Below are 10,372 nucleotides of genomic sequence, written 5' to 3' on the forward strand. Positions count from 1 at the left end.
GCTGACACCAAAGCAAAGGAACACAAGTGAATAGCAGAGAACCTGCACAAACAACGCTGACACCAAACCCTACATATATTAAGTAAAATAGAAAAATTGCCACCCGACCCCCACCCATCTTCCCCCCCTCCACCTCTTTCCCCCTTTTCTTCCTAATGTCTCAATAAATGAAACTGATTTGTAAAAATGTTACATGGGGGGGGGGGAGGAACACGAGAGAGACATTGCACACTTTTGTAAATCAACAAAATCTCTAACAACAACAACAACAACAACAATAATAATAGGGGACTCGCTCCACCCCCTTGATCTTCCACAAAGCCCCAGGCCTTTTGCAGGCAGTGTGTGTGGAAATGGCCTCAGAATTGCTGGAAAACATTCATGGGAGATTCTATAAAGTGGCTTTCTTGTTTCACAGGGGCGGGATGAGAAGATGAAATCTCAGGTGTTTCCTCGGGAAAACGTAAGAGAAATTTCAGCTTGGCTGTTTGCAATGTGTTAAGAAATCTCAAGGAGGTTGTCTTATGCTGAATCAGACCATTGGTCCATCTAAGTCAGTGCAGTCTACACTGGCTGGCAGCATCTCTCCAGTCAAGAGACACACCCAGGCCTACCTGGGGATGCCAGGAATTGAACCTGGGGCCTTCTGAATGGAAAGCCGATACTCTGCCACTGAGTTACGGACCTTATCGTAAGACACAGGAACATAGGAAGCTGCCATTGGCTCACCTAGTTCAGTATTGTCTACACTGGCTGGCAGCAGCTCTCCAGGGTTTCAGGCAAAGGATAATCCCAGCCCTGCCTAGAGATGCTGGGGATTGAACCTGGGACCTTCTGCATGCAAAGTAGATAATAATAATAATAATAATAATAATAATAATAATAATAATAATAATATAATTGCACTAATAATAGTAATTGCACTAATAATAATAATTGCACTAATAATTTGTTTCTTGCACTAATTTCATTTTTTTACCTCCCTCCCCCAGGATTTTGTGTTGTAGCCCTGTTCCTCTTTCCAGCTTCAATGAGACATTTCCTTTTGCACTCTCATCCCACCTTGTGAATCATCTCAAGGAAATGTTAACACATCTCATGGGGTCCTTGATGTCTGGCGTGCCCAAAATGAGTTAAAAACCCTCCGTCAGTTTTGCGAGATGCAAAGCATTGAGCTCACCGGGATTGGTCTGTGTGTGTTTTGGGAAAGAGCAGTTGACCCGCTTTCCGGCAATCTGTAGAAGGCCAGGGCTCCCCCTGGGAAGATTTTGTGATTCATCTTTCTGGGCATTGATTCCTGGCCTTGTTTTTCAGACGTTGTTGTTCTCCAAAATACAGACAAAGACCTTTCGCTACCGCGAACGGAAGACCCATAAAATGTCTGCATTTCAAAATCGCGTTGTAATGAGCGTGCCTGGAAATCACGCATTTTAATCTGGGAGGAGCCAAAGCAAAGCTAACTGAAAATAATGAGTTTGCTGTGGACTTTTAGGGTGCAACTGAGTATCTATAAAGAAGAAATATCGATGGAAGTGGTTCTCCTTATTCCAGATTATTGCAAAGTCTGCTACCTGGCAGGGCCATTATGTTCCCTCTTCCAAATAGTGGGATGCAGTGATGGGAAATACTTTTCTCCTGCTGATTCCTTTACATTGTTTCTTTACATCGCTCTGTCCCGATACTGAGGTCCAGCGCTGAGGGCCTTCTGGTGGTTCCCTCGCTGCGAGAAGCCAAGTTACAGGGAACTAGACAGAGGGCCTTCTCGGTAGTGGCACCTGCCCAGATGGGTGGGGTATAAATAATAAATTATTATTATTATTATTATTATTATTATTATTATTATTATTATTATTACATGCATTCAGCTGATAAAGTCACAGGAGGCCCCCCTCCCACAAAGAATCCTCCGTTTTCCCTCAGCCAGCCCTCAGCTGTCTGCCTTTTTCCTCACAACCAGCTTTTTCCTCCTCCGCATTCTGAAGTATTGTCCTTGTAGAACTCAGAATAGAAGAGGATGGGAACTAGAATGGTTTGGGTTTGCCTCTCTTGGGCTCTGGCGCCACCTACTGTTGGGCTCCTTGCCTTCCATCCTACCAGGGTTGGTGGCTGCATGAAAATGGGGAGGGGGGGAGAACTTGGGGAGGGACAAAGCCCAGCATTTGTTTCTCGAAAGTTCCCTGAAACTTTCTGCTTTGCCTAAGTCATCCCCCCCCCTGCTTTTTCTCTAAAAATGCATTTATTACCATCTAATGAGCTAGTGCCACGCTTCCATACCAGTAGCGGAGCTGACGATAATATATGGCTTTAATTAGCAATCTGGATTTGAGGTATGGCTTATTATGTGGATAGTTTCAAAGCATCCCCCCCCCCATAAAACAACGCCTTTGGAGAGGTTTCCTAATGACACGGAGATCTCCATTTTGTAATATAATCATGTAATTCTCTAGGCAATAATTACACACTGGCCTGCTGGTTAGTCATGACATTCTAGATTTCTTGGATGCGAATCCCCAGTCGTCTCAAGGTAGGGCTAAGGTAAGGGTAGAATGACCTCTAAGGACGATTCGAAATGACGCTGCACCCACGATTGAGTGGGGTGTGTGTGTGAACTTGCCACACCCTGATTCCCCCAGGAAAGGAGACTCAGGTAGTCTCTCCCTGGCTGGGGTTGGGGTTGGGATGGCTCATGTGCAAGTGTGAGCCAGTCATCGTGTTATGGAAAAAAACCTGCTCCTTTCCCTTATGAGGTATCCAAGAGCCCGTTATAGAGTCCTTAAGTGGGTTCCCTATCGGTAGGAGAAAATAACAGAGGCCAACCAGAGTATATTGAGAAGCAAAGCGGCTAGTAAGCCTGATCTTTATTAAACTGTAGCAACAGGGTCCCCACTCATCACATGCAGGAGGGAGGGGAGAACCCTGAACAACGGTGTGCAAGCCCTTAAAAGACTTTTGAAACTGCCCACCCTGTAGCTCAAGACTGTGGGAACGTTTATATAATTTAGCAGAGTTTAAACGATCCCCTGTTTGAGTATATGCAGCAATAAGCGGGTTGCTAACTCGTTTGAGTCCTATCAATAATTATACCTTCTTGGTTGATAATCCCTTTCTGTCCCTCTTAAAGAAAACACACATGAATCTGAATCATATTAAACTACTTTACTGTCGTGGGACGCGGGTGCCGCTGTGGTCTAAACCACAGAGCCTAGGACTTGCCGATCAGAAGGTCGGCGGTTCGAATCCTGCGACGGGGTGAGCTCCTGTTGCTCGGTCCCTGCTCCTGCCCACCTAGCAGTTCGAAAGCACATCAAAGTGCAAGTAGATAAATAGGTACCGGTCTGGCGGGAAGGTTAACGACGTTTCCGTGCACTGCTCTGGTTTCTCCAGAAGCAGCTTAGTCATGCTGGCCACATGACTCAGAAGCTGTACGCCGGCTCCCTCGGCCAATAAAGCGAGATGAGTGCTGCAACCCCAGAGTCGTCCGTGACTGAACCTAACGGTCAGGAATCTCTTTACCTTTACCTTTACTTTACTATCAGATTCATTCAGGTTTACATAGTTGTTCCTGAAGGCAGGCTTAGACTTAGGTTACATAACAGATAAACTATATACTAGAGAGTAGTGAAAAATGAGAAGACTGCATCCGAGCAGTTACCAGTTAACACTCCTAGCAGCAACCGACCAACTGACAAAACTGCCTGTCACATAGAGGCAGTTAGTCCTCTCGGAATGTTGGACTTGACTGACAGCTTTATAGAAATCCCACAAAGACCACCCCCCAAAACATCGTACATACATCACAGTAGGGGGAGGTCTACAGCAGAAATACATCACAGGAGGCGGTCTACAGCAGAAATCCTGTCTCCCAGGATACCTGACAATAGTCACTTATTGCTTCACCTGGACAGCCTGGCCATTCTTTAGCAGCCTGACCCAATTTAAACAGAGTCACAACAAAAAGACCATCTGCAGTTTTCAGATCTGAGGGAGAAAGAAGTGCTTTTCCAAGCTGTCATATGTCAAACGCTCTACGGTGTGGCCATTAATTGCTTGGAGTTGCCCAGATGACAAGCCCAGGATACAGCAGGAGTAGTGAATAGAAAACAAAAATTGATTTCGGTGAACATTCATTCCACAGGTCATAAGAGCGTAAGATGAGCCTGCTGGCAAAACTAACTGCGGTAATAAGATATCAAACACACCAGAAATTAAGGGCACAATGGTTATGGTTTGAGAAATATATGAACAAACACTACTTTAAAGATAACATGCTGATTTGTTTTGACTAAGTTTGTAAGGTGAATTGATGTTATACCATAATAGTACTATAAAAGAAGTAATTACAGTGATAAATGATATGCAATGTAAATAAGAACTTAAATGACTCAAAGATGATGCGTGCTGGTGGAGGGGAGTCAAATGGATGTGGTACTTCATCCTTTTTTCTTTCTTACCCTTTCCCTTTACTCTCTTTGGTATTTGGGGTTAAGTGTGTGTACCTTATTCTTTGTTTGTTTGTTGTTGCTGTTTAGTCGTTTAGTCGTGTCTGACTCTTCGTGACCCCATGGACCAGAGCACGCCAGGCACTCCTTTCTTCCACTGCCTCCTGCAGTTTGGTCAAACTCATTTTGGTAGCTTCGAGAACACTGTTCAATCATCTCATCCTCTGTCATCCCCTTCTCCTTGTGCCCTCCATCTTTCCCAACATCAGGGTCTTTTCCAGGGAGTCTTCTCTTCTCATGAGGTGGCCAAAGTATTGGAGCCTCAGCTTCAGGATCTGTCCTTCCAGTGAGCACTTAGGGCTGATTTCCTTCAGAATGGATCGGTTTGATCTTCTTGCAGTCCATGGGACTCTCAAGAGTCTCCTCCAGCACCGTAATTCAAAAGCATCCATTCTTTGGCGATCAGCCTTCTTTATGGTCCAGCTCTCACTTCCTGTTTGTTTGTAAATATATTTAAATAAAACATTAAACCATAAAAAGATGACCCTGCTGGATCAGGTCAGTATCCTGTCTAGTCCAGCATCTTGTTCTCACGGTGGCCAACCAGACACTCCAATGGGAAGCTCAGAAGGGCACTATCCTCTCCTGCAGCTTCCAACAACTGCAATTCGGAAGCATCAAGAAGATCAGAAGAGCCTGATGGATCAGGCCAATGGTCCACCTAGTCCAGGATCCTGTTCTCACTGTGGTCAACTAGATGCCTGTGGGAAACCTGCAAGCAGGATTCAAGCACAAGAGCTCTCTCCCCTTCCTCCGGTTTTCAGAATCCAGAATTCAGAAGCATTGCTGCCTCTGGCCATGGAGCCAGAGCATAGCCATCATAGCTAGTAGCCATCAATAGCCATCTTCTCCATGAATTTGTCTAATCCTCTTTTAAAGACATTCAGGTTGGTGGCCATTGCTGCCTCTTGTGAAAGGAAATTCTATGTAAATCTGCCTACTTTTTCCTCTTCCCTCCCCAACACCCTTTCCTTTTGAGTCAAGACTTTTACATATTGAAAACCATTGGAAGGGGCTGTTTTATTTCAATTGGGGTAGAGTACGGGGAAGGGAAACCCTTTTCAGATCAGGGTACAAGTGCTCTAAATCAGGGACTTCCAACTCCCAATAGACTGCAATCTATTCACAGTATTAAAAAACTGGCAGTGATCTACCCAAAGTTGTTGAGTATTTTTAGGAAGCCAAAGTTGTTGGGTTTGGCGTCATCTCTTTCCAGCCTGAAAATGGTGCCTGATTTCTCTCATCCTCTTAGATGGTTACTGCGGCCTAAGTTAATTCATTCATCCTCCCCATGTTGCATTATCCAATGTGCCGACGACGCAGTTGCTGTTTCTGAGGCTGGGTCAGTGCGGTGGTGGAGGGTGAGCTGAATTACAGGATGGAATTTTGCGCCTGTGTATTCCCAGAGACATTTAAATACATTGGTAATCAATCAGCTTAATTAACGCCTAAGAGGAAAAGCTGCAAATTATATTCATGGAACGGCCAGTTTCATCCTGTTGGGGCTGGCTCAGTGGGGTCGTGGGAAATGGGGATGGAGTTGCCAAGCAACCAGAAGGCCCTGGTTGTGCTGGGGTTTGTAACCCTTCTGATTCAGCTTCAGTTTGTTTCAAGGGAGAGCCTGCAAAATAATTAACAAGGCACTCCAACATATGGTTTGAAAGTGTTGCCAGTTTTATTTTATTGTACACCATCCCATTGGAAAATAAAAAAATTCCTTCCAGTAGCACCTTAAAGACCAACTAAGTTAGTTCTTGGTATGAGCTTTCGTGTGCATGCACACTTCTTCAGATACAAGTGTGCATGCACACGAAAGAAGTGTGCATGCACAGGAAAGCTCATACCAAGAACTAACTTAGTTGGTCTTTAAGGTGCTACTGGAAGGAATTTTTTTATTTTGACTATGGCAGACCAACACGGCTACCTATCTGCAACAACATCCCATTGGAGAATGTGTGTGTGTGTGTGTGTGTGTGTGTGTTCATTAATTTGCAAGAACTCTTGACAATATAGTCTGAAGTACAGTCGTACCTTGGAAGTCGAATGGAATCTGTTCCGGAAGTCCGTTCAAACCAAGGCGCAGCTTCCGATTGGCTGCAGGAAGCTCCTGCAGCCAATCAGAAGCTGTGGAAGCCACATCGGACATTCAGCTTCTGAAAAGCATTCGAAAACCGGAACACTCACTTCTGGGATTTGATCGTTTGGGAGCCGATTTGTTCAGGAGCCAAGGTGTTGGAGATCCAAGGTACAACTGTCGTGGTTAGATTTCTGGCCTATGAGGGGCAGTTGGATGAGTTGGAAGAGTTAGGGTATATTTAATCTGGAAAAGAGAAGGTCAAGTCAGCAGACCCTCCCAGTGTCCCTATTTTCCAGGGACAGTCCCAAATTTACACAAGCCATCCTGTTCTCTGATTTGATCCTGGAATATCTCGCTTTTCTGTAGGACGTCCCTATTTTCATTGGAGAAATCCTGGAAGCTATGGAGTTATAGGACCCCCAACCAATGAGGTAAGCATGCACCCTTTAGAAGACATCTGAAGGTAGCCCTGTATAGGGAAGTTTTAAAAAAAGGTTAAAGGTTTTATATATGTTGGAAGCCACCCAGAGTGGCTGGGGCAACCCAGTCACATGGAAGGGGAATAATAATAATAATAATAATAATAATAATAATAATAATAATAATAATAGAATAGGACATCCCTATTTTTATCGGAGAAATGTTGGAGGGTATGAGTCAGTAGGGACAGGCATATTAGCTTTTAAATACCTGAAAGGAATCTATATATCTGCTATAAAATTTTAAAAATTATATACTACTATTCATAACAAGAGTGATTTGCAGGAATTATACGTAAAACCATAAAATAAAACTACAGTGGTTCCCAAACACCTTGGTTCCCAAACCCCAGAAACCCAGAAGTAACTGTTCCAGTTTTTGAACGCTTTTCGGAAGCCGAACGTCTGATGCAGTTGTCGCCTATTGTTCCTGGGGCGCCTGCACCAATCAGAAGCTGCGCCTTGGTTTCTGAACATTTCAGAAGTCAAACGGACTTCCAGAATGGATTAAGTTTGGTGATTTTGTTTTTGCTATTGATTTTGCGTTTTTCTTTTTGAGGCTTTTTTGGTTTATTTGTTTTTGTGACTGTGTGGAACCCAGTTTCAGCTACTGATTGATTGATTGTGTGACTGCGGAAATGGATAAATGCCCCCCATCCGAACAATGACTATCATCAGTGCAAGTAAGAAAAATTGTTAATTTTAATTTTATCATCTGCAATAAAAGGTAAAGGTAAAGGGACCCCTAACCATTAGGTCCAGTTGTGACTGACTCTGGGGTTGCAGTGCTCATCTTGCTTTATTGGCCAAGGGAGCCAGCATACAGCTTCCAGGTCATGTGGCCGGCATGACTAAGCCGCTTCTGGCAAACCAGAGCAGCGCACGGAAATGCTGTTTACCTTCCCACCGGAGCGGTACCTATTTATCTCCTTGCACTTTGAGGTGCTTTCGAACTGCTAGGTTGGCAGGAGCAGGGACAGAGCAATGGGAGCTCACCCCATCATGGGGATTCGAACTGCTGACCTTCTGATCAGCAAGTCCTAGGCTCTGTGGTTTAACCCACAGCACCACCCACGTCCCAATCATTTACAATACTGTCTTATTTATTTTATGGTATAGTACATTGATTATTGCTTTCATTTTATGGCTCAATGGTCTTGTTAGATAGTAAAATTCATGTTAAATTGCTGTTTTAGGGGTTGTTTTTAAAAGTCTGGAATGGATTAATCCATTTTGCATTACTTTCTATGGGAAAGCGCACCTTGGTTTTGGAACGCTTTGGTTTTGGAATGGACTTCCGGAACGGATTGAGTTTGAGAACTAAGGTACCACTGTATATTAAAAATGTTAAAATCAGAAATCAACTAACTATTGTGGAAATGTGTATTCTTAACTGCCTGCGTAAGCCTGATGGAATAGAAAATGGGATTCCTTTGAACAGAAATTGGCACAGAAACACAATAAATCGAATCAAATAAATCAAGTCAATCATTTTCAGCAGGATTTAAAAGGTTGAAGCAGAATTCACCTGCTGAATCTGGCAGAGCAGGGCTGGGGTACTTTGGTTTGCACAAATGTGTAAGCAAAACTGCCCAGAAATAGGTGCCTGGTTTGAAGAAATTGACCTGAGATCCTGATGAAATCTCCCGTCGGCTTCTTTTGAAAGATGCAGACTGGTGTGGAAATGTTTTTGCAGGAAACCCCCTCCCCCCAATCATTCAATTTGTACAAACTCAACACACACACACAATCACACACGACATACACTATGCTTCTGTTATAAATTCATAGAAAATCAACCATACATCGGATCTGCACCGTTTCACTTTTATTTTACTCCATGAAGGAAGGACTACAAAATGGGGAAGGTTTGATACAGGGCAGCCATAATCTCTTGAGCATACCAGCACCTACACAGGAGCCCTGCCCAGTTGGCATGCCAACCCTGATGGTCCTAGACAGAAGACCATCAAGGTCACAAAGGACTTGCATATGGGAGTGGATTCAACACGGACTGGAACAAAGGACAATGATCAGAACTTCCCTCTGGGGGCAGGAAACTGCCAACTCCCCTTTGTCCTCTGGAAATGACTCATGGGGAGGGGGAAAGGAGGAACCAGCCAGGTGACAAGATACTCAGGTTACCTCCACAACTCCTCCCTCAACCCCTCCTTTTTGTGACGTGTCAATGATGTAGTCATGATGTAGTTGCGATGTAGTTCTAGGGGTGTAGTTTGGGGGATTAGTAACTAACAAAAGTTGGGGTCTTCTTTTGTTCTGGGCTTCCATTTTGTTTCACCTGGTGGCAGCTGGGACTCCTGTCGCAACAGTCTTCAATAAAGACCAAGCCTACTGGCTGCTGTCTTGCTCTGGCATTCCTGGCTGGTGTCCTTGTTTTTTTGTCCAAGGGAGCTCTGGGATTTCTCCGTCAACAATGTGGAGAGCAGAACTTAAGACTGGGAAAACGATAAGTTGAAAATGACAGAGCCTCCCTAGGGCTGCCATACGTCCAGATCTTCCCGGACAGTACCAGGATTTTGAAGGCAGAATTGACGTCGGGGGGGGGGGGGATTTATGAAAGGTGGTGCTTTGTCCTGGATCTTAGGCAATCAATCGAAAAAGCTCAAAAATTTCGGGGTGCCCTGGTTTTTTACTTTTTGAAATGTGTCAGCCCTACTTATCCCTGAACATACCACCACCCTGGGCATTTCCTTACAGAAAAAGGAGGCTGAGGGATTTTCACAAAGAAAGAAAACATGGAGGAAGTCCTGCTCATTTCAATCAGACTTGTGCGGAAACATTCGGCGAGGATCGGGCCCCTCCCCTCTTTCTCTCCCCTCTGCAAATATAATGAAAGGAGACCCCAGTGACAAAAAGTAATGCGATCCTAAATTAATGGCAACATTCTAATAAATAATGGTGATGATTAATACTGCCCAATCCCCAAAGTAATAATCATCTAATAAATTGCAGAGGACTCCGGTAACTCTCTGTGTATCTTTTAATTATATTGAACGGAGAGAGCAATTAGCGTAAAAGTTATTACTAATGGGGGCTAATGTAACTAAGCAGGACAACGCAAGTGGGATTAAATTATCCCATGCCTATTTTCCCCCCTTCCCCAAACACTCACATACTAATGGAGCTACAAAATGGAGAATCGCTACCACTATATTGATGTGGAAAGAAGTTTTCCATCCTTCTGTCTGAGAAGAGGAAACAAATTCTCTCTCTCTCTCTCTAATAATAATCTTTATTAGGAAAAGGTAAAGGGACCCCTGACCATTAGGTCCAGTCGCGAACGACTCTGGGGTTGC

The 10,372-nt window shown here is 44.1% G+C and overlaps 1 long non-coding RNA gene across 1 annotated transcript; it reads left to right on the forward strand.

Annotated features, from left to right (window-relative positions):
* Positions 1–6,731: 6,731 nt before the first annotated feature.
* Positions 6,732–10,041, forward strand: LOC310695038. The gene is made up of 2 exons (XR_014519883.1): positions 6,732–7,007; positions 9,464–10,041. It is a non-coding gene; the product is annotated as an uncharacterized lncRNA (long non-coding RNA).
* The last annotated feature ends 331 nt before the right edge of the window (positions 10,042–10,372 follow it).

The sequence above is a fragment of the Podarcis liolepis genome (assembly GCF_965112155.1).
Source record: "Podarcis liolepis genome assembly, chromosome: 15".
NCBI classification, from domain to species: Eukaryota; Metazoa; Chordata; class Lepidosauria; order Squamata; family Lacertidae; genus Podarcis; species Podarcis liolepis.